The sequence below is a fragment of the Pristiophorus japonicus genome, chromosome 14 (assembly GCF_044704955.1).
Source record: "Pristiophorus japonicus isolate sPriJap1 chromosome 14, sPriJap1.hap1, whole genome shotgun sequence".
In the NCBI taxonomy this organism is placed as follows: domain Eukaryota; kingdom Metazoa; phylum Chordata; class Chondrichthyes; family Pristiophoridae; genus Pristiophorus; species Pristiophorus japonicus.
In genome coordinates, this window is record NC_091990.1 from 108,275,331 (window position 1) to 108,294,137 (window position 18,807).

Genomic DNA, 18,807 nt, shown 5'->3' on the forward strand with positions numbered 1-18,807 from the left:
TGGGCTGTCAGGGTATGTGAATGAAAGACTTGCATTTCTATAGCGCATTCACAACCACTGGATGTCTCAAAGCACTTTACAGCCAATGAAGTACTTTTGGAGTGTAGTCACTGTTGTAATGTAGGATACGCAGCAGCCAATTTGTGCACAGCAAGCTCCCACAAACAGCAATGTGATGAATGAACAGATTTTTTTTAATGATGTTGATTGAGGGATAAATATTGGCCCCAAGACACCTGGGATTAACTCCCCTGCTCCTCTTCGAAATAGTGCCATGGAATCTTTTACATCCACCTGAGAGAGCAGACGGGACCTGGGTTTAACACTTCATCCAAAAGACGGCAACTCCGACAGTGCAGCGCTCCTTCAGCACTGCACTGGAAGTGTCAGCTGTAGATTTTATTTTGTGCTCAAGTCCCTGGAGTGGGACTTGAACCCTCAATCTTTCGACTCAGGTGGGAGTGCTGCCCACTGAGTCATGGCTGACACTGTGTTGTGCATTTAAGGGGAAGCTGGATAAACACATGAGGGAGAAAAGAATGGAAGGATATGCTGATGCGGTGAGATGAAGAGGGGTGGGAGGAGGCTTGTGGAGCATAAACACCGGCATAGACCCGTTGGGCCAAATGGCCTGTTTCTCTGCCTTACGCTCTATGTAATCCTATTAAAGTATCGTTGCCCTAACCACAGCGACCCCACCCTGCACTGAGAACCTCCGGTTTAATGGTTGACAGTTTCGGCCTTTTTTTAATCGAGGTAGTTTCTTGCTTTCAACATCTCTACATCAGCTTGGCTCAATTACCTCTGATTGAAAAAAGTAGTGGCTTCAAGCTTCGGGAGGTAAGCCTATAATCTAGGCTAACCGATGAAGTGCTACCTTGTATGTCCTTCCCAAGTGATATTAAACCAAGGCCCCACCCACATTCTGGTGCCTGTTTAAAGGTCCCATTGCGCTATTTTAATTGGATACGGTAGTTTAGTGGTTGTGTCACCAATAACCCAGAAGGAAGTTGTTATGATCGTTTATACAACACTGGTTCCAGCTCAACAACAACTTGTATTTATATAGCGCTTTTAACGTGAAACACTCCAAGATACAGGAGTGTTGTAAGACAAAAAAAAATGAATTTGACATCGAGCCAGATGAGAAGAAATTACGGCAGACAACCAAAAGCTTGGTCAAAGAAGCATGCTTTAAGGAGGAAAGAGAGGTTTAGGGAGGGAGTTCCAGAGCTTGGGGCATAGGCAGCTGAAGCCGATGGTTGAGCAGGGATGCTGAAGAGAGCAGAATTAGAGGAGCGTGGACATCGTGGGGGGGGGACGGTGGTTATGAGGCTGACGGGGGTTACAGAGATAGGGAGGGGCGAGGTCATGGAGGGATTTGTAAACCGGGATGAGAATTTTGAAATCGAGGCGTTGCTTAACCGGGAGCCAATGTAGGTCAGCGAGCACGGGGTGATGTATGAGCGGGACTTGGTGCGAGTTCGGACACGGGCAGCCGAGTTTTGGATGATTGGAGTATTGTGTCCAATTCTGGGCACCGCTCTTTAGAAAGGATGTGAAGGCCTTCGAGAGGGTGCAGAAATGATTTACGAGAGTGGTTCCAGGGATGAGGGACTTCAGTTACATGGCTAGACTGCAGAAGCTGGGGTGGTTCTCCTTGGAGTAGAGAAGGTTGAGAGGAGATTTGATAGAGATGTACAAAATCATTAGGGGTCTGGACAGAGCAGATAGAGAGAAACTGTTCCCATTGGCGGAAGGGTCGAGAACCAGAGGACACAGGTTTAAGGTGTTGGTAAAAGAACCAGAAGTGACGTGAGAGAGAACTTTTTACACCCAAAGTAGTTAGGATCTAGAATGCACTGCCTGAAAGGGTGGTGGAGGCAGACTCCATCGTGGCTTTCAAAAGGGAATTGGATAAGTATCTGAAGGTAAAAAATTGCAGGGCTACGGGGAAAGGTTGGGGGAGTGGGGCTCACTGAAGTGCTCTTGCAGAGAGCCGGCACGGGCTGAATGGCCTCCTTCTGTGCTGTAACCGTCCTATGATTCTATGGCTAATAATCCAGAGAACCCGAGCTCAAATTGCATTGAGAGAATTTGAATTCAGTTTAAAAAAAAAAAATGAAAATAAAAAACCTGCTAGGACATAACATAAGAATTAGGAGCAGGAGTAGGCCCTACGGAACCTCGAGCCTGCTCCGCCATTTAATAAGATCATGACTGATCGTCGACCTCGACTGCACTTTCCCGCCCAATCCCCATATCCCTTGATTCCCTGAGAGTCCAAAAATCTATTGATCTCAGCCTTGAACATATTCAGAGACTCAGCATCCACAGCCCTCTGGGGCAGAGAATTCCAAAAATGCACAATCTTCTTGAGTGAAGAAATTCCTCCTCCTCGGGAGGGGAACTCCCATTTGTGACTACAGAAACATTTGTAATTTTGTTTGAGCTGAACATGTTGGTGCCGTGCTCAAAACCGACATTTTCACATATTTCTAACTCGCCTTCTCGACGTTTCGGGATGTTGTTAATTCAGCTGACTCATGCTGTTAGGGTTAGTCATACTGCGTCTCTGCAGAATTATGTTGGAATGTGGCTCCATGGGTGGGGAACACGCCCTGTTCACAGTGCGGCAGGCTTTCATAATAGGAGCAGGAGTCGGCCATTCGGCCCCTTGAGCCTGCTGCCTGCTCCACCATTCAATAAGATCATGGCTGATCATCTACCTCGACTCCACTTCCCTGCACTGTCCCCATATCCCTTGGTTCCCTTAATATCCAAAAATCTATTGATCCCTGTCTTGAATATACTCAATGACTGAGCCTCCACAGCCCTCTGGGGTAGAAAATTCCAAAGATTCACCACCCTCTGAGTGAAGAAGTTTCTCCTCATCTCAATCTTAAATGGCCGACCCCTTATCCTGAGACTGTGACCCCTGGTTCTAGACCCCACAGCCAGGGGAAACATTCTCCCGGCATCTACCCTGTCAAGCCCTGTAAGAATTTTGTATGTTTCAATGTGATCACCTCTCATTCTTCTAAACTCCAGAGAATATAGACTAGTCTACTTAATCTCTCCTCATAGGACAATCCTCTCATCCCAGGAATCTGTCTGGTGCACCTTCGCTGTGCTCCCTTTATGGCAAGTATATCCTTCTTTGGGTAAGGAGACCAAAACTGTACACAGTACTCCAGGTGCAGTCTCACCAGGACCCTGTATAATTGCAGTACGACATCCTTATTCTTATACTCTCATCCTCTTGTAATAAAGGCCAACATACCATTTGATTTCTTAATTGCTTGCTGTACCTGAATGTTAACTTTCAGTTATTCATGTACAAGGACACCCAGAAAGATTCACCATGAGGAGGGAGAGCAAGGGGGGAAAAGCTCATGGTGATAATGGGGTAGAACCTGTTGCTGCTTCTAACTCTATTCCCTGGAGTTCAGTGCCCAGGCCAAGAACAATGGTGGAGCAGGCTGGAAGGACGTTGTGTGAGAACTGCTTGATCTGTTTTACATGAGGTGATCTCATTGAAACATAGAGGGCTTGACAAGAGAGATGCCGAGAGAATATTTCCCCTGGCCGGAGAGTCGAGAACCAGGGGTCACAGTCTCAAGATAAGGGGTCGGCCATTTAGGACTGAGATGAGAAACTTCTTCGCTCAGAGGCTGGTGAATCTTTGGAATTCTCTACCCGAGGGCTCTGGATGCACAGCCGATGAGTATATTCACGGCTGAGGGCGATAGATTTTTAGACACTTAAGGGAATCAAAGCTGACCTACATTGGTTAAGCAACGCCTTGATTTTCAAATTCTCATCCTAGCTTTCCAATCCCTCCATGACCCTTGCCCCTCCCTTGCTCTGTAATCTCCTCCAGCCCCACAACGCTCCGAGATTTCTGCGCTCCTCCAATTCTGGCCTCTTTAGCATCTCTGATTTTAATCGCTCAACCAATGGTGGCTATGCCTTCTGTTGCCCGAGCCCCAAGCTCTGGAATTTCCTCTCTAAACCTCTCCGCCTCTCTCTCCTCTCTTTCCTCCTTCAACAACAACTTAAAACCTACAACTGTGATCTCACCTGTCCTAATATCCCCTTGTGTGACTAGGTATCTAATATTATTTTGATACCCCTGTGAAGCGCCTTGGGACATTTTACTGTCTTAAAGATACTAGATAAATGCAAGTTGTTGTTGATGTGGGGAAAGTGGAGTTGAGGTCGATGATGAGCCATGATCTTATTGAATGGCGGAGCAGGCTTGAGGGGCCAAATGGCCGACTCCTGCTCCTATTTATTGTGTTGCATATAGTGCTGGGCTCTGTCCTGTTCTCCATTCCCCCCCGGTTGCTGACTTTTGCATATCTTGCACAAAGAAAGACTTGGATTTCTATAGCACCTTTCATGACCACCGGAAGTCTCAAAGCACTTTACAGACAATTAAGTACTTTTGGAGTGTAGTCACTGTTGTAATGTGGGAAACATGACAGCCAGTTTGCTTCTGTATAAGTTTAACCTAACTTCTCTGCTATTGAATTTTATCCCTCGAGAAATGAACTCCAGTACACTCTAGTTGAGGACAATGAGAGTGGAAATATTCTCTAATTAATTATATTTTTTGCCTTCATCAAAGGATATGGTGACTGAGGGACTTTGCATGTAGGTCAGAGTGTCTCCTAATTTATCTGCATTCAGTCACATCTCGGGCTGACGTGAACAACACGGCTTCATAATTTATTCTTTTATGAAAAGGCCTGTAACTCATCAGAGGAGACGAAATGCAAGGTGTAGAAAAATCTCATCTTTATCTGTGTCTTTATTCCGATACAAGGTGAGCAACAATGAATATAATGCGTTGAATTGAGTTGGCGGAAAGGCCAGGCACTTTCACTGAATAATGATCGGTGCTTGCGTAGCGAAGGCCACTTTGCGTAACTAAAGAAACTGAGACACGCAGGGTTGGGGTATTAGCTGGGTACCATGGCAAGGGAAGCTTGGAGATGGCACAGAATGAAAGGCGCACGTAATTGAAATGCAAAGTAGATGGGAGATGAAAGCATGAAAGAAGGAAGAAAAATTGTCGGTCACCATTTGCTTTATGTATCTGCGGTTCATTAATAAGTTGTCACATTGTGCGTTGCTCTCGAGTAATTAATGAAGATCCTGACTGATCTGAATTCCCCCCCGTTTGGTCCCATTCCTGAATACATCTATTAGACATATTTATGAGACGCAAACGTTTTGTCCAAGGAGAATATTAAACACCAGAAAACATGCAAAAAACCCACCAAGGTATTCGGTTCTAGAATCATAGTCATACAGCACCGAAGGAAACCATTCAGCCCATCGTGCCTGTGCCGGCTCTTTCAAAGAGCGATCCAATTAGTCGCACTCCCCATACACTTGCAAACTTTTCCTTTTCAAATTTTTATCCAATTCTCTTTTTGAAAGTTGCTGTAGAATCTGCTTCTACCGCCCTTTCTGATCATCATAACTCGCTGCGTAAAAAGGTTTCTCCTCATTTCCCCTCTGGTTCTTTTGCAAATCGTCTTAAATCTGTGTCCTGTGATTACCGACCCTCCTGCCATTGGAAACTATTTCTCCCTTTATCAATGCCTCTCAAAGTTTTGAACACCTCTATTAAATGTCCCCATAATCTTCTATGCTCAAAGGAGAACAACTTCTCCAGTCTCTCCATGCAACTGAAGCCCCTCATCCCCTGGAACCATTCTGGTCAATCTCCTCTGCATCCTCTCCAAGGCCTTGACATCCTTCCTAAAGTGTGGGGCCCAGAATTGGATACAATAATCCGCTGGGGCCGAACCAGTGTTTTAGAAGGTTTAGTTTAAGTTCCTTGTTTTTGTACTCTGTGCCTCTAAAGCCAAGGATCCCATAAGCTTTCTTAACAGCCTTCTCAACTTGTCCTGCTGCCTTCAAAGATTTGTGTATGTAAACCCCCAGGTCTTTCTGTTCCTGCACCCGCTTGAAATGCAGCCGTTATCAGCGAAGCCCCCATCCCGAGAACAAATTAGAAATGTGAAGGTTTGCAGTGTGTTGGTAGGGATTCAGAATCTTAAGATGAGAATTGGCCTATTTTCTCTGGAGTTTAGAATTGATTCACTCAGAGGATTGTGAATCTTTGGAATTTTCTGCCCCTGAGGGGCTGTGGATGTTCAGGTGTTGTGTATATTCAAGACGGAGATTGATAGATCTTTGGGAACCAAGGGATTTTGGGATCGGATGGGAAAGTGAAGTTGATGTAGAAGTCCAGCCATGATCTTGAATGGCGGAGCAGGCTCGAGGGGCCACATGGCCTACTCCTGCTCCTAATTCTTGTGACTGTCCTGAATCTCAGCCTGGTGTATTCCTCCGCTGAGTTTGTCTGTATTGGCAATGATTGCACTCTCTAAAAGTCAAATCTTGGTTGTGAAGCGCTCTGGGATGTCCCGAGGATGTTATGAAGCAGAATGCAAATACAGGTACATTTTCTATCTTTCCCATCCTTCCTAGCAGACTCGCTCTGTGGTGCTTCTCGAGTAAAAGATCCCCCAGCGCTATTTCAAAGAAGAGCAGGGGAGTTTTCCCCGTTATCCCTCAACCAAACATCACTTAAATAACAGATAATTTTATTTTATCATTGTTGTTTGTGGGAGCTTGCTGTGCGCCAATTGGCCGCCACGTTTCCCTTCATCACAATACTGACTTCAAAAGTACTTCATTGGCTGCGAAGCGCTTTGTGATGTCCTGACCGGTGAAAAGCACTAGAGGTACTCTTAGTTTGTCGAATAATCCAGTTCTTCACTGTCAAAATGACATCGTGTGTCGCTGCAATGATAATAACCCCTGTGTGTTGGAAAAGGCAACTCTTTCAAGGGCTAAAAAATAATGATTGAACTTTATCTGAACTCCTCAGACCTGGCATTGTAGTGGTTTTACATAAATATATAAACTTGGTAATGCGAGGTTAATCTAATGCCCGCCTCTTACTGTCGTTCGGTGCATTTCATCTGAAGGGTCACCGTTGGCAGTTGATGCACGCCATGTACGTTCCCAGCATTCAAAGAGCACAATATTAAACTTCTGTGAAGTTTGTAAATCCGTAAATGGTCTCCGATGATTTGCCCCCCACCCCCCTCCAAAAAAAAAATCCTACTGAGTTCTGTGCCAGTCCTGGAAGCTGTGGCTTCTGCTGCAAGTGTGTGTGCACGGGGTTGCTTTGCACTGATTTAGCTTTCTCTGCTCGTGGCACAATTCATGTCCAGGGACTGATGCCCCACTGGGAGACTGCGGTGAGAGCAGAGAAACCAGCAGGTGCATCGGATAGATTTCTATCACAGATTTTTACAGCACAGAAGGAAGTCATTCAGCCCGTCATGCCCGTGCCAGATGTTTTAAACGAGCTTATCCTATTAATCCCACCCAACGCTTCCACAGAACCTTTAAAAACAAATGTATTTCTCAAAAACACTTCACTTTTAAAAGAAATTGTAGATTCTGCTGCCACCACTGTTCCTGGCCTATACTTTTCGGAGGTTTAGAAGAATGAGAGGTAATGCTATTGAAACGTGTAAAATTCTGAGGGGGCTCGGCAGGGTAGATGCAGAGAGGATGTTTCCCCTCATGGGGGAATCTGGAACTAGGGAGGCGTTGTTTCAGAATAAGGGGTCACCCATTTAAAACGGAGATGAGGAGGAATTTCTTCTCTGAGGGTTGTGAATCTTTGGAATTCTCTGCCCCAGAGAGCTGTGGAGGCTGGGTCATTGAATATATTTAAGGTGGAGATGGACAGATTTTTGAACAATACGGGAGTCGAGGGTTATGGGGAACAGGCAGGGAAGTGGAGTTGAGCCCAAGATCAGATCAGCCATGATCTTATTGAATGGTGGAGCAGGCTCGAGGGGCCGAAGGCTCCTGCTCCTATTATGTTATGTTCTTGTGGTTCATGTCTCAACAACCCTCTGCAGTAAAAATCTCCTTGCCTCTTCCTTCGTTCTTTTGATTATCTTAGATTCATGCCCTCTAGTTACTGACTCACTGATCAGTGCAGATAGTTTTTCTCCTGTTTGCATCATCAAAATACTTCATAATGGTTAAGACCTCTGATAGACCACCTCTTCAATTTTCTGTTGCAATTAAAAAGAGCCCCACTTTCTCTTCATAACCAAAGTCCCTCAATTCTGCTCCCATCTGAGTGAATTTCTTCTGCATCCTATCTATGGCCTTGACATTTTTCCCAAAATAACAGGGAAGATAGAGAGAAATTTAATTTCTGTAGCACCATTCGCACCCTCCGTCCCAAAGCACTTTACAGCCAATGAAGTTTTTGAAGTGAAGTCATTGTTGCAATGTATGAAACGTGGCAGCCTATTTGCGCACAGCAAGCCCCCCACAAACAACAATGTCATAATGACCAGATAATCTGTTTTTGATGTTGGTCGAGGGAGAAATATTGGCTAGGACTCCCTGGCTCTTCAAAAATGTGGCCGTGGTATCTTTTACATCCACCTGAGAGCAGATGGGGCCTCGGTTTAATGTCTCATCTGAAAGACGGCACCTCTGACAGTGCAGCTCTCCCTCAGTACTGAAGTGTGTCAGCCTAGATTATGTGCTCGAGTCCCTGCTGTAATAAAAGTAGGGAAGTCTTGCTACAACTGTACAGGGCGTTGGTGAGACCACACCTGGAGTACTGCGTACAGTTTTGTTCTCATTTAAGGGGGGATATTCTTGCATTGGAGGCAGAGAAAGGTCATGAGATTGATTCTTGGGTGAAGGGGTTGTCTTATGAGGAAAGGTTTAGCAAGTTGCAGTTATACTCATTGGAGTTTAGAAGAATGAGGTGATCTTCTTGAAACATATAAGATTCTGAGGGGGCTTGACAGGGTAGATGCAGAGAGGATGTTTCCCCTCGTGGGAGAATCTAGAACAATGGGGCACAGTTTCAGAATAAGGGGTCGCCTATTTAAGATGGAGATGAGGAATTTCTTCTGAGGTTTGTGAATCTATGGAATTCTCTACCCCAGAGAGCAGTGGAGGCTGGTCATTGAATACATTCAAGGTGGAAATAGATAGATTTTTGAACGATGAGAGTCCAGGTTTTATGGGAAGAAGGCAAGAAAGTGGAACTGAGGCCAAGATCAGATCAGCCATGATCTTATTGAGTGGTGGAGCAGGCTCAAGGAGCCAAGTGGCCTACTCCTGCTCCTATTTTATATGTCCTATGTAATTCTGATTCGGAGGTGAGCGTGCTGGCCACTGAATCAAACTGACATCATAATGTCATGTAAAGATTGGGAAAAGTGCTGCACGATCATATCTATGATATGTATTGCAGGTTTAATGATGGTACTAGCCTAAACTTAATTGCTGCAGAAATCCTGATTCAAGAGATTGGGAGAGAAGCTGGGATTGTTATCCTCTGAGCAGAGAAGGTTATGGGGATTGGTGTTCAAAATTGGGGGCTTTTGATCGAGTAAATAAGGAGAAGCTGTTTCCAGTGACTGGAAGGACGATAACCACGGGGCACAGATTTAAGGTAATTGGCAAAAGAACTAGAGGGAGATGAGAAATTATTTTACGCAGTGAGTTTTTAAGATCTACATAAGAATTTAGGTGCAGGAGTCGGCCATACGGCCCCTTGCTCCACCATTCAATAAGATCATGGCTGATCTTCAACCTCAACTCCACTTTCCTGCCCGATCCCCATATCCCTCGATTCTCCAAGAGTTCAAACATCTGTCGATCTCAGCCTTGAATATACTCAACAACTGAGCATTCACAGCCCTCAGGGGTAGAGAATTCCAAAGATTCACAACCCTCTGAGTGAAGGAATTCCGACTCATTTCAGTCTTTAAATGGCTGACCCCTTATCCTGAGACACTGCCCCCTAGTTCTCGACTCTCCAGCCAGGGGAAGCAACCTCTCAACATCTACCCTGTCAATCCCCCTCAGAATCTTGTATGTTTGTATGCGTGAAAGGGCGGTGGGAGCAGATTCAATAGTGACGTTCAAAAGGGGAATTGGATAAATACTTGAAAAGGAAAAATTAGCAGGGCTACGGGGAAAGAGCAGGGGGGAGAGGGACGGATTGGATCACTGAGTCGGCACAGGGAACATGGGCCAAATGGCATCTTTCTGTATGTTGTGATTCTATAATTAGGTAGCTGGTTAATGGTGTGTTTTTATACCACTACACACAGTGGCATTCTACAAATCTGTCTGCCCAGAACAACGCGAGTCGTATTTATACAAAAAATACATTTCAGAACTGTTTTTTCATTGTTGAAAATCTGGATCCAATCAACACCCAAGACTTCAGCTTCTTTTGGAATTTTTTTTTTGGGGGGTGGGGATAGCCTTTTCAGCACAAAATCTAAAGAGATTAGTGTTATGCCCATAATAAAGGATGAAACTTAAAGAAGGCTAACTTTGAAGGTATGAGGTGTGAATTGGCTAGGATAGATTGGCGAATGATACTTGAGGGGTTGACTGTGGATGGGCAATGGCAGACATTTAGAGACCGCATGGATGAATTACAACAATTGTACATTCCTGTCTGGCGTAAGAATAAAAAAGGGAAGGTAGCTCAACCGTGGCAATCAAGGGAAATCAGGGATAGTATTCAGGCCAAGGAAGTGGCATACAAATTGGCCAGAAATAGCAGCGAACCCGGGGACTGGGAGAAATTTAGAACTCAGCAGAGGAGGACAAAGGGTTTGATTAGGGCAGGGAAAATGGAGTACGAGAAGAAGCTTGCAGGGAGCATTAAGACGGATTGCAAAAGTTTCTATAGATATGTAAAGAGAAAAAGATTAGTAAAGACAAACGTAGGTCCCCTGCAGTCAGAATCAGGGGAAGTCATAACGGGGAACAAAGAAATGGCGGACCAATTGAACAAGTACTTTGGTTCGGTATTCACTAAGGAGGACACAAACAACCTTCCGGATATAAAAGGGGTCGGAGGGTCTAGTAAGGAGGAGGAACTGAGGGAAATCCTTATTAGTCGGGAAATTGATGGGATTGAAGGCCGATAAATCCCCAGGGCCTGATGGACTGCATCCCAGAGTACTTAAGGAAGTGGCCTTGGAAATAGCGGATGCATTGACAGTCATTTTCCAACATTCCATTGACTCTGGATCAGTTCCTATGGAGTGGAGGGTAGCCAATGTAACCCCACTTTTTAAAAAAGGAGGGAGAGAGATAACAGGGAATTATAGACCAGTCAGCCTGACATCGGTAGTGGGTAAAATGATGGAATCAATTATTCAGGATGTCATAGCAGTGCATTTGGAATGAGGTGACATGATAGGTCCAAGTCAGCATGGATTTGTGAAAGGGAAATCATGCTTGACAAATCTTCTGGAATTTTTTGAGGATGTTTCCAGTAGAGTGGACAAGGGAGAACCAGTTGATGTGGTATATTTGGACTTTCAGAAGGCTTTCGACAAGGTCCCACACAAGAGATTAATGTGCAAAGTTAAAGCACATGGGATTGGGGGTAGTGTGCTGACATGGATTGAGAACTGGTTGGCAGACAGGAAGCAAAGAGTAGGAGTAAATGGGGACTTTTCAGAATGGCCGGCAGTGACTAGTGGGGTACCGCAAGGTTCTGTGCTGGGGCCCCAGCTGTTTACACTGTACATTAATGATTTAGACGAGGGGATTAAATGTAGTATCTCCAAATTTGCGGATGACACTAAGTTGGGTGGCAGTGTGAGCTGCGAGGAGGATGCTGTGAAGCTGCAGAGCGACTTGGATAGGTTAGGTGAGTGGGCAAATGCATGGCAGATGAAGTATAATGTGGATAAATGTGAGGTTATCCACTTTGGTGGTAAAAACAGAGAGACAGACTATTATCTGAATGGTGACAGATTGGGAAAAGGGGAGGTGCAACGAGACCTGGGTGTCATGGTACATCATGGTACCTGGAGTATTGTGTACAGTTTTGGTCTCCTAGCCTGAGGAAGGGCATTCTTGCTATTGAGGGAGTGCAGCGAAGGTTCACCAGACTGATTCCCGGGATGGTGGGACTGACATATCAAGAGAGACTGGATCAACTGGGCTTGTATTCACTGGAGTTCAGAAGAATGAGAGGGGACCTCATAGAAACGTTTAAAATTCTGACGGGGTTAGACAGGTTAGATGCAGGAAGAATGTTCCCAATGTTGGGGAAGTCCAGAACCAGGGGTCACAGTCTAAGGATAAGGGGTAAGCCATTTAGGACCGAGATGAGGAGAAACTTCTTCACCCAGAGAGTGGTGAACCTGTGGAATTCTCTACCACAGAAAGTTGTTGAGGCCAATTCACTAAATATATTCAAAAAGGAGTTAGATGAAGTCCTTACTACTAGGGGGATCAAGGGGTATGGCGAGAAAGCAGGAATGGGGTACTGAAGTTGCATGTTTAGCCATGAACTCATGGAATGGCGGTGCAGGCTAGAATGGCCGAATGGCCTACTCCTGCACCTATTTTCTATGTTTCTATCTAAACTGAGTACTGTGTACAATGAGCAAGTGTGACCTTAGCTCCCTTTAATGCGACTCCAGAGTGCAGGTACCTTGTGGGTGGCCTGCTTATATACCGTGCTCCCAAGGGATGCTAGTATCCCTTGGGACTCCAACAGGTAGGCCCTCTGGTGGTAGTGTAATACAGGTTACAAGGGGTTAAATACATAACAATTAGAACCAAGACTAATCCGTTCTGGCGGTATTAACGCCCAGTTTATGGAGCTCGGCGTTGATTGGCTTCAGGGGCTTTTGCCAGAAATTACTTATCAGCTGAGCACTTGCTCGGTAATCTATCCCATTAGCCAGAAGATTTTGATGTGGGCACCTTTTGTTAATTGAGCAGAAAGGGCACGTTGTAGAGTCGTGGAAGCTCGGGCCAAATCTTGCGTCTTTCCAAGGCCGAGCTAGAAGACTTGCATTTATATCGCGCCTTTCATGACCACTGGATGTCTCAAAGTGCTTTACAGCCAAGGAAATATTTTTGGAATGTAGTCACTGTTGTAATGTGGGAAACGCGGCAGCCAATTTGCGCACAGGAAGCTCCCAAAATCAACAATGTGATAATGACCAGATCATCTGTTTTAGTGATATTGATTGAGGGACAAATATTGGCCCCAGGACACTTGGGATAGCTCCCCTGTTCTTCTTTGAAATAGTGCCATGGGATCTTTTACTTCCATCTGAGAGAGCAGACGGGACCTCGGTTTAACGTTGCATCAGAAAGACGGCACCTCTGACAGTGCAGCACTTCCTCAGCACTGCACTGGAGTGTCAGCCTAGATTTATTTGTGCTCAAGTCTCTGGAGTGGGACTTGAACCCACAATCTTCTAACTCAGGAAAGAGTGCTACCCACTGAGCTAGAGCTGACACAATAAGATTGGATAGGCTGGGCTTGTTTTCCGTGGAACAGAGGAGCTGAAGGCAGACTTAATTGATGGGCCTAAATAGAGTGAATGAGAAGGATCTATTTCCCATTGCCGGGGGGAGGGGGGGGATCAATAACCAGGGGACATAGATTTAAAGTAATTGGTAGGAGGTTTAGAGGAGATTTGAGGAGAACTTTTTTTACCCAGAGGGTGGTGGGGGTCTGGAACTCAGTACCTTAAAGGATGGTTGAGGCAGAAACCCTCATCACATTTAAAAAGTACTTGGATGTGCATTTGAAGTGTCGTAACTTACAGGGCTACAGACCAAGAGCTGGAAAGTGGGATTAGGCTGGATAGCTCTTTGTTGGCCGGCACGGACACAATGGGCCAAATGGCCTCCTGTGCTGTAAATCTCTGTGATTCTTTATAGACTTCTTTTTTTTGAAAAAAAAAGTTCTTTCATCCTAACTTCTTTTGACTCAAAGTTTAAAGTTGAATTCTGTTTGTTTTTGGTTGAGTCAGTTTTGCTGGAATGTGTTGATTTTGTATGGGGTCGATTTAAGATGGCGTTCAGTTGTGCTGAAATAAAAACAAAGTGCTGGAAACACTCAGCGGGTCAGGCAGGTTCGCCGAAAAATGGGCACACGGTTGGGAAATTTCCAGCCCAAAAATCTGTTTTTAGGTGTTGGTTGAGGGATAAATATTTGCCAGAACTCCCCTGCTGCTCATCAAAATAGTGCCATGGGATCTTTGACATCTATCTGAGAGGGCCTCAGTTTGACGTCTCATAGAATCTTAGAAATTTACAGCACAGAAGGACATTTCGGCTCATTGTGTCCACGTCGGCCAACAAGAGGCTACCCAGCCTAATCCCACTTTCCAGCTCTTGGTCCGTAACCCTGCAGTTTACGGCACTTCAGGTGCTCATCCAAGTGCTTTTTAAATATGGTGAGGGTTTCTGCCTCCTACCATCCTTTCAGGCAGTGAGTTCCAGACCCCCAATACCCCGTGTGTGAGGAAATTTCCCCTCAAATCCCCTCTAATTCTTCTAATTACTTTAAATTTGTGCCCCCTGGTTGTTGACCCCTCTGCTGAGGGAAATAGGCCTTTTCCACTATATCTAGGCCCCTCATAATTTTATACACCTCATTGAGGTCTCATCGGAACATAGGAAATAGGCAGGAGTAAGCCATTCGGCCTCTCGAACCTGATCCGTCATTCTATAAGATCATAGCTGATCTGATCTTGGGCTCAGCTCCACTTCCCTGCCCGTTCCTCAACCTTTCACTGCCGTCTTCCCTCAGCCGCCTCTATTCCAAGGAAAACAAATCCTGCCTATCCAATCTGTCCATATAGCTAAGATTCTCCACTCCCAGCAACATCCTCGTAAATCTCCTCCGTACCCTCTCCTGTGTAATGCGGTGACCAGAACTGCACGCAGTACTCCAGTTGTGGCCTAACTAGTGTTTCATACAGTTCAAGCATAAACCCCCGGCCCTTGTATTCTGTGCCTTGGCTAATAAAGGCAAGCATTCCATATGCCTTCTGAACCATCTTATCTACCTCCAATAAATTTAGGGGTAGGGCAGGGAAATGAGAATATAAATAGCTCCAGTTGAGGAGCTAGTGCTGGCGCGATGGGCCGAATGGTTTCTGGAGGTGCTGTAAATTCCACAACACTGGTTGTTTTTACTTTGGCACTTGTTTAGCTCAGATTCCGGGAGATGGAAGTGTACAAGGTGATGGCTCTGAATCTGCCTCGTCTATCCCAAAGGCTGGGTCCCTCCCCCCCTCCCTCCCCTCCCTCCTTTTTTCCCCTCCCTCCCCTCCCTCCTTTTTTCCCCTCCCCTCCCCTCACTCCTTCTTTTTCCCCCTCCCCTCCCTGTTTCCCCCTCCCCTCCCTGTTTCTCACTCCCCTCCCCTCTTAATTTTTCCAGTACATTTTTCTTCCTTCTGCACTTCCTCCCCTGCATGCGCTCTCTCTTCCCCACCATTAGTAGCCGCTGAAAATGATGTGTAAACAGTTGATTAATGCTGAAGGCATGGCCTCCTAACATGGTAGGGTTGTGTTCACTTTCAAGAGGCGAGTTCTCTGCCTAACCCATTTCTCTTGTCACTCTGCTTTGTGAAACAAAGTACTTAAGCTTGACGTCAGTTCCACTGAACCAGTTTGACAATAGGTGTACGTAGCAGCTGGTATTCAACTTGCGTAGGTCGGTCTCTGGTTTGTATAGATCGACTGCTTTACTTGCCCACATTGTCAACAAACCTTTTTTCCCGCAAGAAAAAATAATTACAACACTTCAAAAAGTACTTCATTGGCTGTAAAGTGCTTTGGGACGTCCAATGGTCGTGAAAGGCGCAATATTAATGCAAATCTTTATTTCTGGCAACAAAGCTGAGACTTCAGGGAGAGGGAGGCACAGATCATCAGGATGATTTTAATGAATGGTAGAGAGAGAGCGAGCGAGCTGGCATTCAGAAGGAATGCACTTGCAGCCAGAGGTAAAACCGAGCCGGCTAAGCAAGTTTTTCCAGTTCGTCGCTGTACGGGTTGGTCCTTTGTGTGTCTGGAAAAGCAACAAGCCTTTCAGAAACTGGTGTTGTGCAACAGTAATGCAACATGTTGTGGTGAGAGGTAATTTGAATGCAAATCAATGTAATCAACTTAATTCCGATCAGGACCAGCTGTACTGTTTGTGGAGCAGCAGCACATTAAGCTGTCTGGCTGATCAAATAAACACTAATGAAGCATCACAAATGAACAAGGTTTTTGGTGTGTGTTTGGTTTCGAACCTACTGATAGGTGGCCGAGCTCAGAGACATTGTAAAATGTTGCTGATTCTTGCCTGCTTCAAAAGAAAGAAAATTTGCATTTCTATAGCTCCTTACGGAATCCAAAAGCTCTGTCTGTGGAAGGTCCCATAGACAGCATGACCAGACCTACATCTTTGACCAAGTTTTAGGTCACCTGTCCTAATATTTCCTTATGTGGCTCGGTGTCAAATGTTTAGACACTTTTTAGAGTTTAGAAGAATGCGAGGTGATGTCATTGAAGCATACAAAATTCTTACAGGGCTTTGATAGGGTAGATGAAGGGAGGATGTTTCCCCTGGCTTGGAAGTCTAGAACCAGGGGTCACAGTCTCATTTAGGACTGAGAACATAACATAATAAATAGGAACAGGAGTCGGCCACTTGGCTCCTCGAGCCTGCTCTGCCATTTAATAAGATCAAGGCTGATCTGATCATGGACTCAGCTCCACTTCCCAGCCCGCTCCCCATAACCCCTTATTCCCTTCTTGTTCAAAAATCTGTCTATCTCCACCTTAAATATATTCAATGACCCAGCCTCCACAGCTCTCTGGAGCAGAGAATTCCATAGATTTACAATCCTCTGAGAGAAGAAATCCCTCCTCATCTCAGTTTTAAATGGGCGGCCCTTTATTCTGAACGATGTCTTCTAGTTTTAGTTTCCCCTGTAAGTGGAAATATCCTCTGTGCATCCACTTTGTCGAGCCTCCTCATTATCTTTTATGTTTCGATAAGATCACCTCTCATTCTTCTGAACTCCAATCAGTATAGGCCCAACCCACTCAACCTATCTTCATAAGTCAACCCCCTCATCTCCGGAATCAACCTAATGAACCTTCTCTGAACAGCCTCCAATGCAAGTATATCCTCCCTTAAATACGGAGACCAAAACTGTACGCAGTACTCCAGGTGTGGCCTCACCAATACCCTCTACAGTTGTAGCAGGATTTCCCTGCTTTTATATTCTATCCTCCTTGCAATAAAGGCCAACATTCCATTTGCCTTCCTGATCACTTGCTGTCCCTACATACTCTCTCTTTGTGTTTCATGCACAAGGACCCCCAGGTCCCTCAGTACTGCAGCACTTTGCAATTTTTCTCCATTTAAATTATAATTTGCTTTTCTATTTTTTCCACTAAAGTGGATAACCTCACATTTTCCCACATTATACTCAATCTGCCATATTTTTGCCCACTCACTTAGCCACTCTCTCTCCCTCTGCAGATTTTTTCTGTCCTCCTCACAGTTTGCTTTCCTACCCATCTTTGTATCATCAGCAAACTTGGCTACATTACACTCGGTCCCTTCATCCAAGTGATTAATATAGATTGTAAATAGTTGAGGACCCAGCACCAATCCCTGCAGCACCCCCACTGGCAACTGGAAAATGATCCATTTATCTCTATTCTCTGTTTTCTGTTAGTTAGCCAATCCTCTATCCATGCTAATATATTACCCCCAACTCCATGAACTTTTATCTTGTGCAGTAACCTTTTATGTGGCACCTTATCGAATGCCTTCTGGAAATCCAAATACACCAAATCCACTGGTTCCCCCTTGTCTACCCTGCTCGTTACATCCTCCAAGAACTCCAGCAAATTTGTCAAACATAATTTCACTTTTATAAAACCATGCTGACTCTGCTTGATTGAGTCATGCTTTTCCAAATGTCCCGCTACTGCTTCCTTAATAATGGACTCCAGCATTTTGCCAACGACAGATGTTAGGCTAACTGGTCTATAGTTTCCTGCTTTTTGTCTGCCTCCTTTTTTTAAATAGGGGCATTACATTTGCGGTTTTCCAATCTGCTGGGACCGTCCCAGAATCCAGGTAATTGTGGTAGATTACAACCAATGCATCCACTATCTCTGCAGCCACTTCTTTTAAGACCCTAGGATGTAAGCCATCAGGTCCAGGGGACTTGTCTGCCTTTAATCCCATTATTTTACTAAGTACTACTTCATTAGTGATTGTATTAAGTTCCTCCCTCCCTATAGCTCCTTGATTATCCACTATTGGCATGATTTTCGTGTCTTCTACCATGAAGATCGATACAAAATATTTGTTCAACGTCTCTGCCATTTCCTGTTCCCCATTACTAATTCCCCAGTCTCATCCTCCAGGGGACCAACATTTACTTCAGCCACTCTTTTTTCCTTTTTATGTACCTGTAAAAACTCTTACTATCTGTTTTTATATTTCGTGCTAGTTTACTTTCATAATCTATCTTCCCTCTTATATTTTTAGTCGTTTTTTGCTGTCTTTTAAAGTTTCCCAATCCTCTGGCCTCCCACTAGTCTTGGCCACATTGTATGCCCTTGTTCTCAATTTGATGCTATCCCTTATTTCCTTAGTTAGCCACGGATGGTTATCTCTTCTCTTAGTCTTTCCTTCTCATTGGGATATATTTTTGTTGCGAGTTCTGAAATATCTCCTTAAATGTCTGCCACTGCTCATCAACCGTCCCACACTTTAATCTATTTTCCCAGTCCACTTTAGCCAGCTCTGCCCTCATACTTTTGTAATCTCCTTTTACTTAAGTTTAGGACACTGGTTTGAGATCCTAATTTCTCACCCTCGAACTGAATTTGAAATTCAACCATGTTATTTATGGTCACTCGTTC